A 14,877-nucleotide genomic window follows, 5' to 3' on the forward strand; every position below is an offset into this window, starting at 1 on the left:
TCTTTTGAATTTTTTATTGCTACATTGTAGGAGTTCATTCTCCTCGCTTGATAGGTTTTTTTTCTCTCTCGCCTTCGCTCGACATATTCTTTCTAGTACGGTCACTTGGATGAGTATATCAATCAACAATTCTATCATAACATAACTAAATTTAACAAATAAATATCCTAATAATTGAAACCCTTATATCCTAAAAATAGGGGGAAAAAGCCTTTTAGGTGAAAGGTAAAAATTTATAGGAAATAATCCTAATAATTAAGAAAAAAAAATAAAGAGAGTGTGGCATAGCTCAAGGGATATCAACTTCCCTCCGAGTCGATTTCTGGAAATCTTAGAATCGATTCTCATCACATTCCCTTGTGGCTCTCTAAAATAAATGGAAAAAAGGATAGTGTATAGGTTTGTAAGAAACTCCATGATATGAATATCAAGATTTGCAAGAAAATAGCAAAATTATTTACGAGATTGAATATTCAAGAATCATCATGAAAACTCACATTGGATTATTGCTCCCGATTCAACGATTGATAGTGTATAAATCTAAAGTTGTCAATATCTTTGATATTTAATGTGTAAAAATTATAATTATTAGATAATATGAAAGTAGGATTTATTGACATAATTCAATTAAGATCCCACATGTAAAAAAGAGTGTATATAAATAATAAAGTCAAATTAGGTTAAGTAAAAAAGAACTAATGAAATATAGTATTTCATATTATCATACCTTATTAGCCTCCATCTTATGCTATTTGAACATTATAACCCTCATCTTTTTGTAACTTATATAATTAGCCTCAAACTTAATTTCTCTTATTAGAAGTTACCGAAACTATGCAAATTGGAAATTATTATTGTAACTTATTAAAATTTGTTTGACCTAATTAGAGCTTATATCTAAATTTTAAAAGGAAATCTCTTTTATTTTTATTTTGTTTTTTATTTATGTATTTTTTTTACAACAGCAACTAATTAAACAAAACAACTTATTATTTATATATATATATATATATATATATATATATATATATATATATTTTGACAACAGCAACTAAACAAAACAACTAGTTTGAAAAGCTATGTAAATTTATTCTACACACATTAGCAATCTCATAGGCTTATGTGATCTGGTCCCTTCCTACTTTCCAAATGATGCAGCTCCTAAAAGGCTATTCCTTGTTTGTATCAAGTCTTGAATGTCAAAAGAAGCTTTACTTCCCTTCTCTTGAGATGTTTTATCAGTTTTATAAGAGCCAGTGAGTCTGTAAACAAAATTAGTCGTTGGTACCCTTTCAATCTCGCCCACTGAATAGCCTTTAAACAAGCCAAAAGTTCCGCATGAAGAGATGAAAGAGCTCCTCCAACGGTGCCTCCACCTTCCAAAAAGATTAGTTGGTTAAAGGAGTAGCCTAACCCATGCCTGCATTCCCCGTACTCTTTTGCCAAGAGCCATCCACCATTACGGTCACCTCAAATCTGTCATCCCGAGGGTAAGCGATAAGATCCTCTTCACTACCAATGTTAACTCTAGCAAATCCCAGCGGTGCACCATTATCTCCTATCCCCTTAGCTTTCAGTGTGCTTTTGTCATCCACCCTTCGTCGGACAAATAAATTCCGCATTGCAGTGTTGTAGTTCCTGAATAAGTCCACCAGATACCCTCCCTTGTTATTAAAAATCCTTCCATTTCTTGTTAGCCAAAGGCTCCAAAGTACCCCAAGGATTCACTATTATCCCCTATTTTTTTTTTTAAAGAAGTCCTAAATGAGACTAAATTTCATTAAATAGTCATACGACATCGACATTTGACAATTAACGATAATGAAAACGAATTTAACAAAAACAAACAAGAATTGATTGGGAAAGGGATAAGAATCCAAATACATAAATATGACAATTCGGTAAATTCTCGATTCGTTGTCTCATACAACTTTTTGAGTGAATTCGTCGTCGATTCACAATTTTGTGAGAAAGTAAATTCTTGTGTTGATTTCGTCACCAAAATCTGAGCCATAATATATAAATCGTAGCCTCGCACAACCGGAAAAAAAATTAAACACATAAAACCTTGTCTTTCGAAAGAGTCCGAAAAATCTTGTCTTTCAAAGGAGATCGAAAAAACCTTGTCTTTTGAAGGAGATAAACCCTTTCTTTCGAAGGAGACATTATTATTATTATTGTATCCTAAGAAGCAAAAGGCTTAAAAGAAAATAAAGATTGGAGCTTTCCTTCGGTGAAATCCGATGGAATCCCCTTCAAAATTGATAATGGAGGCTAGAGTTTAGGAGAGACAATAGAGAGAGGAGGCTAGGTTTTTATTTATTTATTTATTTATTATAATTGTCACCTCTTAATTTACAATAAAAAAATTACCCTTCCTCCAATCCCCCATTTTTTAATTTATTATCCTACTTTAAACTTTTTTTGCTTTTTAAGGAAACCTCTAATTTAAGGGCTATGAACTTATTTGAAGTTCTCTTTTTTTTTTAAAAAAAAAAGGGAAATTCTTTTAGGTGAATTCTAACTTTTTAATTTTTAAGTGGTAAACGTTATAAATTTTTATTACCAATGGTAAACCTAAATTATTGATTACCATTAATAAGTGTTATTTAATAAAAATCCTTAACTATAATCAGTTTTTTTTTAAATTCAAAAAAACACATTTTCAATAAACCCCAGCCACCTCTCCCGCACCCCCACCAACGCTACCTCCAGTGCCCAGCTCCACCTTTGTTGGAGCGCCGTCCTTCCCCGAGACATGACCTCCCCCAACCCCGCCAGTGACGCCCCGCCACTCCCCTCCCCTCCTTCTCGCGTTCCTTTGACCCTTCCCATTTCCCCCCACCCAACGCCCCACCGCCGACCAGTCTAACCACCACAAAAACTCTAATAATCACCCCAAAACACCAGAAAATACCCAAACTCGTTTAGGATTTTGAAACCAAACCCAGGAAATGGGTTTTGGTTTTCTGGTGGTTTTGGGTAGGTTTTAGGGCTTTTGTGGTCGGCTCATAGAAGAGGGGGTTCGTCGGGGAAGGGTGCTGATTTTCGTGGTGGTTTGGGGTGCGATTAGGGCCCGGTGCGGGCCAAGGAATCATCGGCCAGAGGTGGGAGAGGCCAGGCTTCGCCAGCTGGAGGTGGGAAGGCTGGCCGGTTGGGGGTTTGCCGCCGGCAGTTGTGCTATTAACTAGGTGAGGGGTTTTTTCATAAAAAATATTTCTAAAATAAATGTTATAACAATTAACTAACTATGGTTAAATATCTAGTTAAAATTTATCATTAATGTTTTAATTGACTTAATATTAAAAATTTAGGTTTACCATTGATAATAAAATTTTAAAACGTTTACCACTTAGAAATTTAAAAAGTTGGAGTCCACCAGAGAGAATTTCCCAAAAAAAAAACAAAAAAACCGTATTTGAAGTTCAATCTTTATAAAAAACAAAAACAAAATAAAAGCAAAAATTATTTGAAGTTAAAACGCCCAGATCCAATTCCTTATGATGACTTAATTCAAGATTTAGGTCAAGCAAAGTGACCTTGGAAGATCCATTTCCTTATGATGACTTAACTCAAGATTTAGGTCAAGCAAAGTGTCCTTGGAATAATAAATAGGAAAAATTAACGAGAATAATCCTAACTTTTGATTATTTTTTAATAATCCGAACTTCAATATCAATTTGCTTTCAATAGTCCTAAGTGACCTTTAACCTATTGAACAGGTAAATTTTTTTTAAAAAAATTGTAATATACATGTGTCATTAAATAATTAATCAAAATAAGTTTAATTTTTAATTTAGTTGCTAATATAATCTTAACCAATATTTATAAGTTATAACTACCTATTTTTCTTGTTTTTTTTTTAAAAAAAAACTAACTATTTTTCATAAAAAAAAAGCAAAATAAAGCTATTTAGAAAAACACCACCTCCAGGAACTAGCATCATGCGCCAGCCACCTACCCGACCTCCACCACCGCCAAGACCAGGCAACCCGTCACCCAACCAGCACCCAGACCCACTCCCCTGCCCCGCCCTCGTTGTCGCTCTCCCCCTAAACCACCATTAGGCCTGCCACGAAACCCCTCCCTCCCTCAAAATTCGTAAAAAAACAATCACTACCACAAAATGGGAAAAAGTAACACATAATATAGAACTGTTAAGTTGAATAAGCGTTCTCTAGAAATATATAGAACGCCTTTGATAGAAGATTGTGTTATAAGTAAAATAAAATGGAATGCCTTTCTTATTGAACCGTTCTATTTGATTTTACTATAAAAAAGTAATATAAAAAATTAAATTTGACTTTATATTATAGGATGGTGTTATGAGATGAGCGCTCTATTTGATTTTAGTAATAAAAATAAATAAATTGGGCGCTCAGATTCTCGCGAGGCCAAATATTAAAGCTTATACATGACATTTTACCAAAAGGGAAAAAAAGGCTAAAATAATAATAAAAGTAAAAACCTTCTGACATTGAAACTCCAAAACTTCCTCTCTATCTTCACGACTCCACCTCCACCTCCATAACAGCAATTCTTCTCCACCGTTTATCCACCGGCTGCCGCTTCTCTGATCCCTTCTGATTCATCAATAAACGCTTCTCATCTCTGAAACATAGAATCCAGGTTCGTAATTTTTAGTATGATTTTTATTTTACAAATACGAACCCTATGTTATTGGCATGTTAATTAGTATACGATTAGCGAGTTTTGAGATGATATTATTGGACTGTTAGACAATGAATTATGAGCATTAGTTCCATTTTTTTTTCTTCTGATTTTCGGCATTATTTATGTATTTATCGAAGGTGATTCTGTTTAATTGCAATTAAAATTGGGTGCATGTGATGGAATCCTTGAATTGATCTGAATTTTAAAATTGAAAATTATGATACTACTCTACTGTATAATACAGTCTGTATTCGTGTTTTTTTTGTTTTTATTGAAGTTTTGGAAATCATGTGAAGGAGTATGCCATGAGTAGATAGTAGTCAATTGTACAAAATTAAACTAATGCACCAGGGACAATACTCTGAACAAACAAATGAGTATACAGTAGAGTGGTATCATGTGAAAAGTATGCCAAATATACAATTACCCACTTAATTATAATAAGTTTAGACACTGAGTGTCAATCACTCAATCAAAATTACTAGAAATAAAAGGAACATAGTTCTTACTTTGATTCTGTTTGTTTGCAACTACAAAATAATAAACGAGTTAGTAACTTCAGGGAAATAATAATAGAACAATAATTAAATTAAATTAAATAAAGTAGAGTTGATTTGGGGCCAAACCCTCAAACAGTTCTACCTTTCACGCCTTGGCTTAAGGACGGAACCACGAGTAAAGTACGGACTCCATAGAGTGCTTGAAGAAGGAATTTTGGAAGAAAAAGGGTAGGCTAGTTTTTAGGCTAGAGCATAAAAAGAGAGAAAAAACTAGAGAATTATTAATTCCTGCCCCGTACATCAGAAATGAGGGGGTATTTATAGAAAAAATGTGATGAGGGAACACACGGAACCCTAAAATGATAAAAACCCTAAAAAAGTATCCCGTGACACGGCAAAGTGTACTATGACACGGGAAATCCCACCGTGACACGGTACAAATTTGCGTGACACGGTACAAATTTGCGTGACACGGGAAATATTTAGTGAACGGGAGGAGAAAACGCGTTAAGGGTTTACGCGGAAAGGACACGGAAATCTCAGTGTCACACCAAATGTCCCGTGTCACGGGAATCCCCACCGTCAGACGGGAAAGTTTCCCGTGACATAGTGGACTGTTGCCGTGACGCGGGAGATTTCAGTCCGTTTTTCCGTCTATATTCATTTTAAACCCTAATTTCGTTCAGCATTTTAAGTGCCGATTAATAATTTCGGGCCATTTTCTGATTTTATTATTATTTGGGCTAAAATAAATAAAATAAATAAAAAGTTTGGGCCAAAATAAATAATAAAACAGTAAAATAAAAAAAGGTTTTGGGCTAGAAATAAGTTTGGGCTGAAATTAAAACTATGCTTTGACCAAACATTAAGACTGATCCATGGACTATCCAGAAATTGAATTTAATTAAATTTGATTTTTTAAGCACTCTCAGGATTAAATACTGAATTCGACCAATAGTGGCGGTGAAAGGTTGTTCATCATCGGGTTTGATTTTGGGGAGACATTTTTAGGTGTCTACAGAAGCCCCCACTTTGACTGAGTTTGTAGAAACGTCAGTTTCGAAAACGATAGTCAAAGTAGTCGATAGGGACGGAGAATGATTTAAGACGTTCTGCGATCCTAAATCACTCTGTATACGCCATTACCTGCAGAAAAATGTTAATTCCACAGATAAAAGAGTAAAAGGATAGAATACGTATCTGGCACCAGTGTATCGGTGACAAATGAGTTTGGCAGCTTCCTATGCTTGAAGGAATCCACCGAATAACGTTCGTTGAAACGCTTTCCATGCCTGAGGAAAGCCGACTGATGAATTTGGTAACTTTCTAAGCCTGAAGAAATCTACAAGATAATACTTTCCATGCTTGAGGAAAGCCGACATATGAATTTGGCGGTTTTCTATGCTTGAAAAAATCCACCGGATAATACTTTCCATGCTTGAGGAAAGCCAACAGATGATGAGATTGCAAGTCTCTGTGTATCAAGAACCTTCCGCCGTGAAATAAAGGTGGTCCGCTTGTCCCCGAACGTGGGCTGTAGTTGGTTCGCTTGCCCCAAACGTGGACTGTAGATGGTCCGCTTGTCCCCGGACGTGGGCTGTAGATGGTAAGCTTGTCCCCGGACGTGGGCTGTAAATGGTTCGCTTGTCCCTGAACGTGGGCTGTAGATGGTCCGCTTGTCCCCGGACGTGGGTTGTAAATAGTCCGCTTGTCCCCGGACGTGGGCTGGTTATAAATGGTCCGCTTGTCCCCGGACGTGGGCTGTAAATGGTCCGCTTGTCCTCGGACATGGGCTGTAGATGGTTCGCTTGTCCCCGGATGTGGGCTGTAGATGGTCCGCTTGTCCCCAAACGTGGGATGTAATTGAGACCTGCAAAATAAAATCTGCAAGGGGACTCGTATAGACTATGATTGACTTGACCAAGGTTGACTTGACACGACATGATATGACATGAGTATGACTTGTGATTGTGTGTGTATAGTTTGAGTGTATGTGTGCAGACCCAAGCAACCAAAAATACAAAAGCAAAAATTTTCCAACATTTTTGTCATGAGACGCGTGGAGGGTGCCGACTTTCTCCCAAAAAAGAAAGACGTGAAAATTGAAATTTTATTTTCGAACTTCCATCGATAAAAATTTTGATAAAGTTTTTGAACTTCCCCAAAATAAAATAACGAAAAAGGGAAGAAGTTTTGAACTTCCTCCTTAAGCAAGACGAAATAAATCGTATGAATTGCTTGTCCTGAAAATAATGTATGCATGATGCATGTTCTTAGGCCAGGAGGCTAAGGACAATTACATCATGTGACACGATAGATGAATGAACTTAAGTCATGGAGCTAAGCATCATATATGGTGTAAAGAAGCAATCTTGAACGTCACTTAGGTCTGGAAGCTAAGCACGTATATATATAGATGAAGTGATTATGAACATTGCTTAGGTCAAGGAGCTAAGAACGATATGTTTTGTATTATTACAAATCATTGATATAGAAATATTGCTCAGCACATTATGCGATGCATGAAACAATGAACATTGCTCAGGTCAAGAAGTTAAGCAAGTATACAACGTTTCTTCTGATGAATGTTGTCTTGAAAGATGATGAAGCATGCGCGATTGGGAAACAAGATTTCATGATAAAGGGTTCCTAAGGGAAAGATGATATGGATATGTATGTGTGAAAGAAGTGTGTGAAAGTGATACTAAGGTGAGGCTGCAAAGGTTATGGTGATAGAAATATATGTGTGAAGAGTCAAAGATGATGACTCTTTAGGCTGGGTAAGCTAATGTGATGTGGGTTCAAGCCCCCAAGTCTAGCTCTAAATGGGTAGCGATATAAAGATAAGCATTGGATATTCTTTGACTCGATCATGCATAGATATGAATATGAATGTGGCCGCACCTCAATGTGAGGTTGCCTACGTATCCGTTAGGAATCAGGCCAAACGTAGCTCTAACCGAACTTTGCACAAGTGTATGTACAACTCAAAGAGGTCTCTCAAGGGTTGTAATGTGGTTAAGTTTATGGTTTGAGGAAGAAAGGGGTAAAAGGCTCAAGACCCGAGAGAAGCCCCCAAGATGTGTAATTGTGAATTTGAAAATTTTGAATTTTGCTTTGAATTTTTTATTTTTTTTTATACTTTTGAATTAATGTAGGCAATCCCAGATCATACGGTCCATCACTCACTTAGCATTCATGTTTCTCAGGCACGGTACCGAGCAATCGATGAGAAATGCAATTTGAGACGTGTTCATATCAAAGACATTGGAACACTTGCCTTTAGACATTGTTTTATTGTTCCTTTTCTGCTTTTTTTTACTTGCTTTTTGAATGTTATACAATTACACATCTTCCAATCCCAGGTTTAAGTAAATGTGGGTTGAAGAAATGAAGGCCAAACGTTAGACGAGGCTCAAAATGGTTGATGAAGAAAAGGAATGTGATTGAACGGTTAACAGGGAATGACAGGGTTGCAAAGGTGCCTCAAGTCATTGGTGTACCTTGGGTTTAGTTCGGTAATGGAATTATTTTTTTATTTTTTATTTTTTTATTTTTTGAGAATGAATGAATAAATGAAAAATTCTATGATCGAGATGTAAAGGAAATTTGCTCATTTTATTAATGGAAAAGGAAAACCTATGCTAGACATGAATGGGGGAATGAAGATGAATGATAAAAAAGAAATCATAAAATCTTGCACGAAGGATCTTTTGTGCACATTGTGTTCATTACTTCGTGCCGCTTGGAGGGACAGGAAGTTTGTTTGCATCCACCAAATCTTGAATGACGTCCTTCAAATTCCAACATTGCTCCGTAGTGTGGCCCCTTCCTTGATGGTACTTGCAATAGGCATTGGGATTCCATTTGGCGCTCCTTTCTTTAGGTTTTGGCTTTGGAAATGGCTCAATAGGTGTGATCAAGCCTTGACCGTAAAGGCGATCAAAGGCCGCATCATAAGTCATTCCTAAAGGAGTTTAAGTTCTTTTCTTCTTGGTCAATGGAGCATCAAGAGCTAACATTTCATTGAGATCAACTTGGCTTATATTGTTGGTAGTATTTTCGTGCTTAGAAGACGAAGAAGAAGGATGGTCGTTCTTCTTGTTTTTCCAAGTGTTATTATTGTTACTACTAGCACTCTTTATTAGCTCATCCTCGATATTGATGCCGATGTCGTATACAGATTCGAAAGTGTTCAGTGGAAGAAATTTGAGATGTTCCCTATATTTATGTGTCATATTTTGAATAAAGAGGCGAACCATCTCTCTTTCTTTGGGAGGATCTACCAAGAGCAAAGCTGTTTCCCTCCACCTGTTCAGGTAAACGGTGAAGCCCTCATTCTCTTTCTGTTTGAGAATGGAGAGTTCACATTCAGAAGTGTTAGTTTGAATGTTACACTTGTAACGATTCATGAAATTGTCGGTGACATCTTGCCAAGTCGCAGTATGCTTGGCATCTAAGGAATAAAACCATTGTTGGCAAGCATGTTCTAAGGAGAGAGGGAACACCGTAGGGAAGAGTGTTACGTCCAATCCCTTAAGAGCCATGGTTGCAGAGAACGCCTTCAAATGGAATATTGGATTGTCAGTAGGCTTGAACTTTGGAATATCAGCAGTGGAGAACTTTTCAGGGAGTCTGTCCTTCACATCCAAAGGAGTGGGAGGCCGTTCCACATAAGTGAAATCCTCAGAAATCTTACTCATTTGTTCCTTCAATTTGTCAAGGGTGGAAACAGTGACCTTGTTTTGTTCCACGGTAGTGACCCTAATGGTAAGGGTTTGAATCATGGCAGATAGTGCCTCGATGGATTTGTTGATGTTCTCAATATCTTCTTTAGTGGCCATTGAAAGGTGATAAGTAATGTGGAGATGGCAAGGTTCTCTTTGAACACCTATTAGATCTAATAGATTGTTGCGATAATGACTCGAACCGTATTAATCTATCCCTGTTCCTTGACCAAGTACTTTGAATAAAATAATTCACTTAATTGTTTGACTCATTGCTCAAGATAGGAAAGGAAGGAAAAAAAAATAGACATTTGAAAACAGGTGAGAAAACTTCACTCATTTTTTTATTATGACGAAAAAGGGTGCATGAACCTAATATACGATCATAAACGACCTGGTGCACAACTCGAGTCGGAACATAAAGAAAGTGTGTGGACTATACTTGACTCGTGAGTGACTAAGTGATGTTATAAGACTCGTGGTATGATCGTATGGCTAGACATGTGAACAATAACCAAAATGACTGACGCGAGGACCAAATTAACACGGAAGACTTGACTGGACTTATTTCAAGGGCACCGTGACACGGAAAAGTGTACCGTGTCACGGTACAAACTGCCGTGACGCGGTAGTTTTTTTTTTTTTTTTTTTTTTTTTGGGAAATCCACCGTGCCACGGTGGAAATTGCCTTGACACGATGAACTTTCCCGTGCAATGGTAAACATTCTCGTGCCACGGTGGATGCTGACGTGGCACGAGAATTTTTTTTGTTGGAAATCCACCGTGTCACGGTGGAAATTTGTCGTGACACGGTAGAGTTTCCCGTGGCGCGGTAATCATTTCCGTGCCACGGTGGATGCTGACGTGGCACGAGATTATTATTATTAAATTTTTTTGGAAATCCACCGTGTCACGGTGGAAATTTGCCGTGACATGGTAGAGTTTCCCGTGACGCGGCAAACTTTTTTTTTTTTATTTAGAAATCCACCGTGTCACGGTGGAAATTTGCCGTGACAGAGTAGACCTTTTTTTTTTTTTTTTTTTTGCTGCAGGTCCACCGCGCCACGGTGGACTGTGCCGTGACACGGTGGACAGTCCCGTGTCGCGGCAACCCTTACCCTTTTTTTTTTTTTTTTTTTTTTTTTTGCTAATTACTAAGTGAGTACGGTCCATTGACAATCGTTAGTCATAAAATAATCCACCATAGACAAAGAGAGATCGTTAAGGTTAGGATCAAAACGACCAAACATAAAACACGTAGGCACAATGATGCAAAGAATAGTTCGCAACCTAAGGTCAAGTTTTATGTTCGACTATGGTCAAGTTTATTTGGTGTCAATAGGGTACCATGGTTAAGAGTTTGGACGCGTTAGCAAGGCAGCCTCCCTTGAGGGTGTATGCCAACGAGCGGCTCCGCGAGTTTGTGATGAAATCGAACTCGACTCCATGGTTTGGGTGGATTTAATAACTCGGATGAACCCTTATTGCCATGAGCGTTTTTGGGTTGATAGAGCTTAAATCCCCCGGGGCTAAGACGTATGTAGAACACACACGTTTTTTTAAAAAAATCGAAAGAAGTTGACTGTGAGAAAAGAAAACAAGCCACCTGTAGACACCCATTTGTGTCTCCCCAAAACCAAACCCAGTGATGAGTACCTTTCACGTCGAATCATAATCGAATGAAGCGAAAGTGTGGAAAGTCTAGTGTTGCGGAAAGTTTTTATTTCTTTTCTCTTCTCTCTGTTTTTGAAAACTTATTTTAAGAAAACAGCCAATCCAGTTTGGTTGGTCCATGATATGGGTCCAATATTAGTGTAGTTGGATGGGGCTTGCAAAGACCTTTCCAACGATATATTATAAGCCCAATTCCGATGAATATTGAGGAAGTTATGGCCAATTTACCAAACTGGGCCTGGTTTGAGCTTTATGTATGGCCATGATCTAGGGGAGGGCCTAATATGATTTATCATTCCTAATGCAATTAGGAATGGTGTTAGTCTTCTAGATTCCTCTAGAAGGTTTTTTTCATTCCTAATTCAATTAGCATTGATAAATTGACTTTTGTTGACTTTTCAGAGTTTTAATCAAAATCAAATAACATTTTTGAGGAAATTATATGATTTTATCCTCCAGTACGGTAAACTTATCGGATTTTTGAAAACGCGTTAAAATCAGGCCTGGCGCCTAACCCCAAGCCTTGGCGCCTTGAACCAGACCTGGCGCCTGGCGCTAGTGATGGCGCCTGGCGCTAGTGTTGGTGCCTAGCGCCAGCTAGCCAGGGTTGGCGCCAGTTCTGTTTTCTGAGCGTCAAACTTTGTTTTGTTAATTTATCTTTTTGGCTGATTTTCTCTATAAATATCATATTAAAAACTCCGTTTTCAATCATCAACAATCATTAATTGTTTAGCATTCTCTAAATCATTCATCTCTCTTAAAACATTTAATTCGTTCTTCTTACTTTGCTTTTTCGTACAAAATTCCGTATTCACAAGATCTAGAAACACCTAGCCATATTCAAAGTTGCCTTCGCCCTAGACGTGAAAGGTTTAATTTCTGAGGGTTTGGTCCCAAATCTCTATTTCAATTATTTAATTTGATTGTTTGATTTATTATTTTCCTTGAAGTTACTAACGTGTTTATTTTGTTATTAGAAAGAGGTACGAGGCATCAAAGTAAGTACTTTAATGGTTTTTATTGATATTATGATGTAGATATCATGTTTATATTGTTATTATGATATTCCTAGTATCATGTCTAGGGTAATTTTAATATTAAATATGATTGTTACGATGCTTCCTATGTTCTTCCTAATATTTATGATTGTTAGTATCATGTTAGGGTTAAAGATTTGATCTTTATTGCTTAGTGACATGCTAAGGTTTGTTATTAATCTTGTTAGTATCATGCCTAGGATCTTGCTATTATTATGCTTTAATATTAACATGAACATGATTATGATTATAATCGTTATAATTCATGATGATTATTATTATTATTATTTTGATGATGATTATTTTATTTATTATTATTATTCATGATATTGATGATTTATTATGTTGCTTGATATTATTTTTATTGCTTGATCACACCTTTTATGCATGTTTAAAGGGATTTGTACTTGTAATCACGCTTAATAAGATATTAATAATCTTGTTTTGGTTTAATTTGATTATGATTTCAAGTGATCGCCAATAATAGATTTGTTTGTGCATTATATTCAACCAACATAGTTAAACAGGTTTAGAGTTAATCCTATTGATTGTATGTTAGTCATAAAGCGCACATGAATACGATCAGAATAAAGTAGAGGCCTATTATTAGGGCAGGTTCAATCTCTTTTAGGTTGGATTTGTACCTTCATCCCCGAACCCTTATTTGGTTCTAGACCTTATGGAGTTGACGATCTCTTGGATCGTTAAGGGGTGTAACCTTCACCTCGTGAACGGTTTACAAGTTCCTAAAAAACTTGTTGGCGACTCTTTTGCTCTATCTTCTTCCCTTTTGGACGCCACCGTACTTTAGTGTATGATCACAATGGGGTTCAAGCTAGTGGGATTTTAAAGGCTTGAAATTATTCCCTACAGTTTTTGGCGACTCCACTGGGGAGGATTTCTATTTTAATTCCTGATTTTGTTTCGGTAATGATTTAGAATGAGTGAATGAGACTCGAAAAGTTCTAAGTATTTCATGTGCGTAATTTTGATTAACATTATTGTCATATGCATAAAAAAGATCTCATTGGAAAGACCATCCGTAATGAGTTAAAAACATAGGATTTTACACGTAGGAAATTAACGAGGGGAAAACTAGGTCGTTATCTAATATTCCCTCGGTCAAACTAAATTTATAAACACTTAACAAACGTAAATACGAGTATAGAGGCAAGTCAAGGGTCGAACCCAAAGGAACGGTAATGTTCAAGCACTTTCAATTATGCACCTAAGCTAGGTCGAAGACGAAGGTAAGAGAGAATACTAACAACTAACAAAACAAGTAACCAAGGAAATAAAACACTAGGAACGGGGATCAACAAGTAATCATGTCAATTGCAACAACTTGGGAAGAGCATGCCAATCAAAGGTTGTGAGGACTAAATTATAAGAGCAATCAATAGGAATCAAAGAGCTATCTCCTAATTGTTAAGCTAGGGTTCACTATGAATAACAAACTAAGAGAATCAAAATCAAACCAATTGATAGTTGCAATTCCTAAATCAATTGTTCATGTCATTAGCAATTACAATGCAATCTAGCATAATTCTCAAGGCCAAATTGAATTACACACATGCAAACCTTCACTAATCACTTTAATCTCAACAATCAATCAACACAATTCCCAAATTAATCACAATTAATCAATCATACAAGTTTCACCCAATTCCTAGCCAAACAACTATTCAAGAATCATCATCTATCAACTAACAACTATGGAAATCAAGAATCAAAATAATACCAAGAACAATTACACTAATCAAGCATCAAACATCAAAATTAAACCAAACAAACATCAAATTAAACAAAGCAATTGAATGAGATAGAGTTTAGAAATGCTCATTGATAATTAAGAAGATCTCCAACACAATTGTCACACTTGCATCTTCAATCTCTCAATCACCATTGAAATTCCTCACTTTCTCTCTCTAAAACTACTCCTAATCTAGCCTAATCTAGAGAGAGAAGCTCTCAACCTAAGAGAGAGAAAACTATTCTAAAATTAAAGAATTACATGAATGAAGAATAAAGGAAACCAAAAAATATATAAACAAAAGGAGAAAAGAAGCTTAGAATCGTAAACGACCCAGAAACCCGCGCCCGCAGAAAAATCGGCCGCGCCCGCGGAGGGGAACGTACACCCCGATAGCCAACTTCAGAAGGCTGTAACTTCCGATCTAAGAATAGTATGAAGGCGTGCGACCTATCATTGGAAAGATCTTCAAGTCTAGTTTCCAACCTAACTTGTATCATCCTAATCCGATC

This window comes from Chenopodium quinoa, unplaced genomic scaffold (assembly GCF_001683475.1).
Source record: "Chenopodium quinoa cultivar QQ74 unplaced genomic scaffold, ASM168347v1, whole genome shotgun sequence".
NCBI lineage: Eukaryota > Viridiplantae > Streptophyta > Magnoliopsida > Caryophyllales > Amaranthaceae > Chenopodium > Chenopodium quinoa.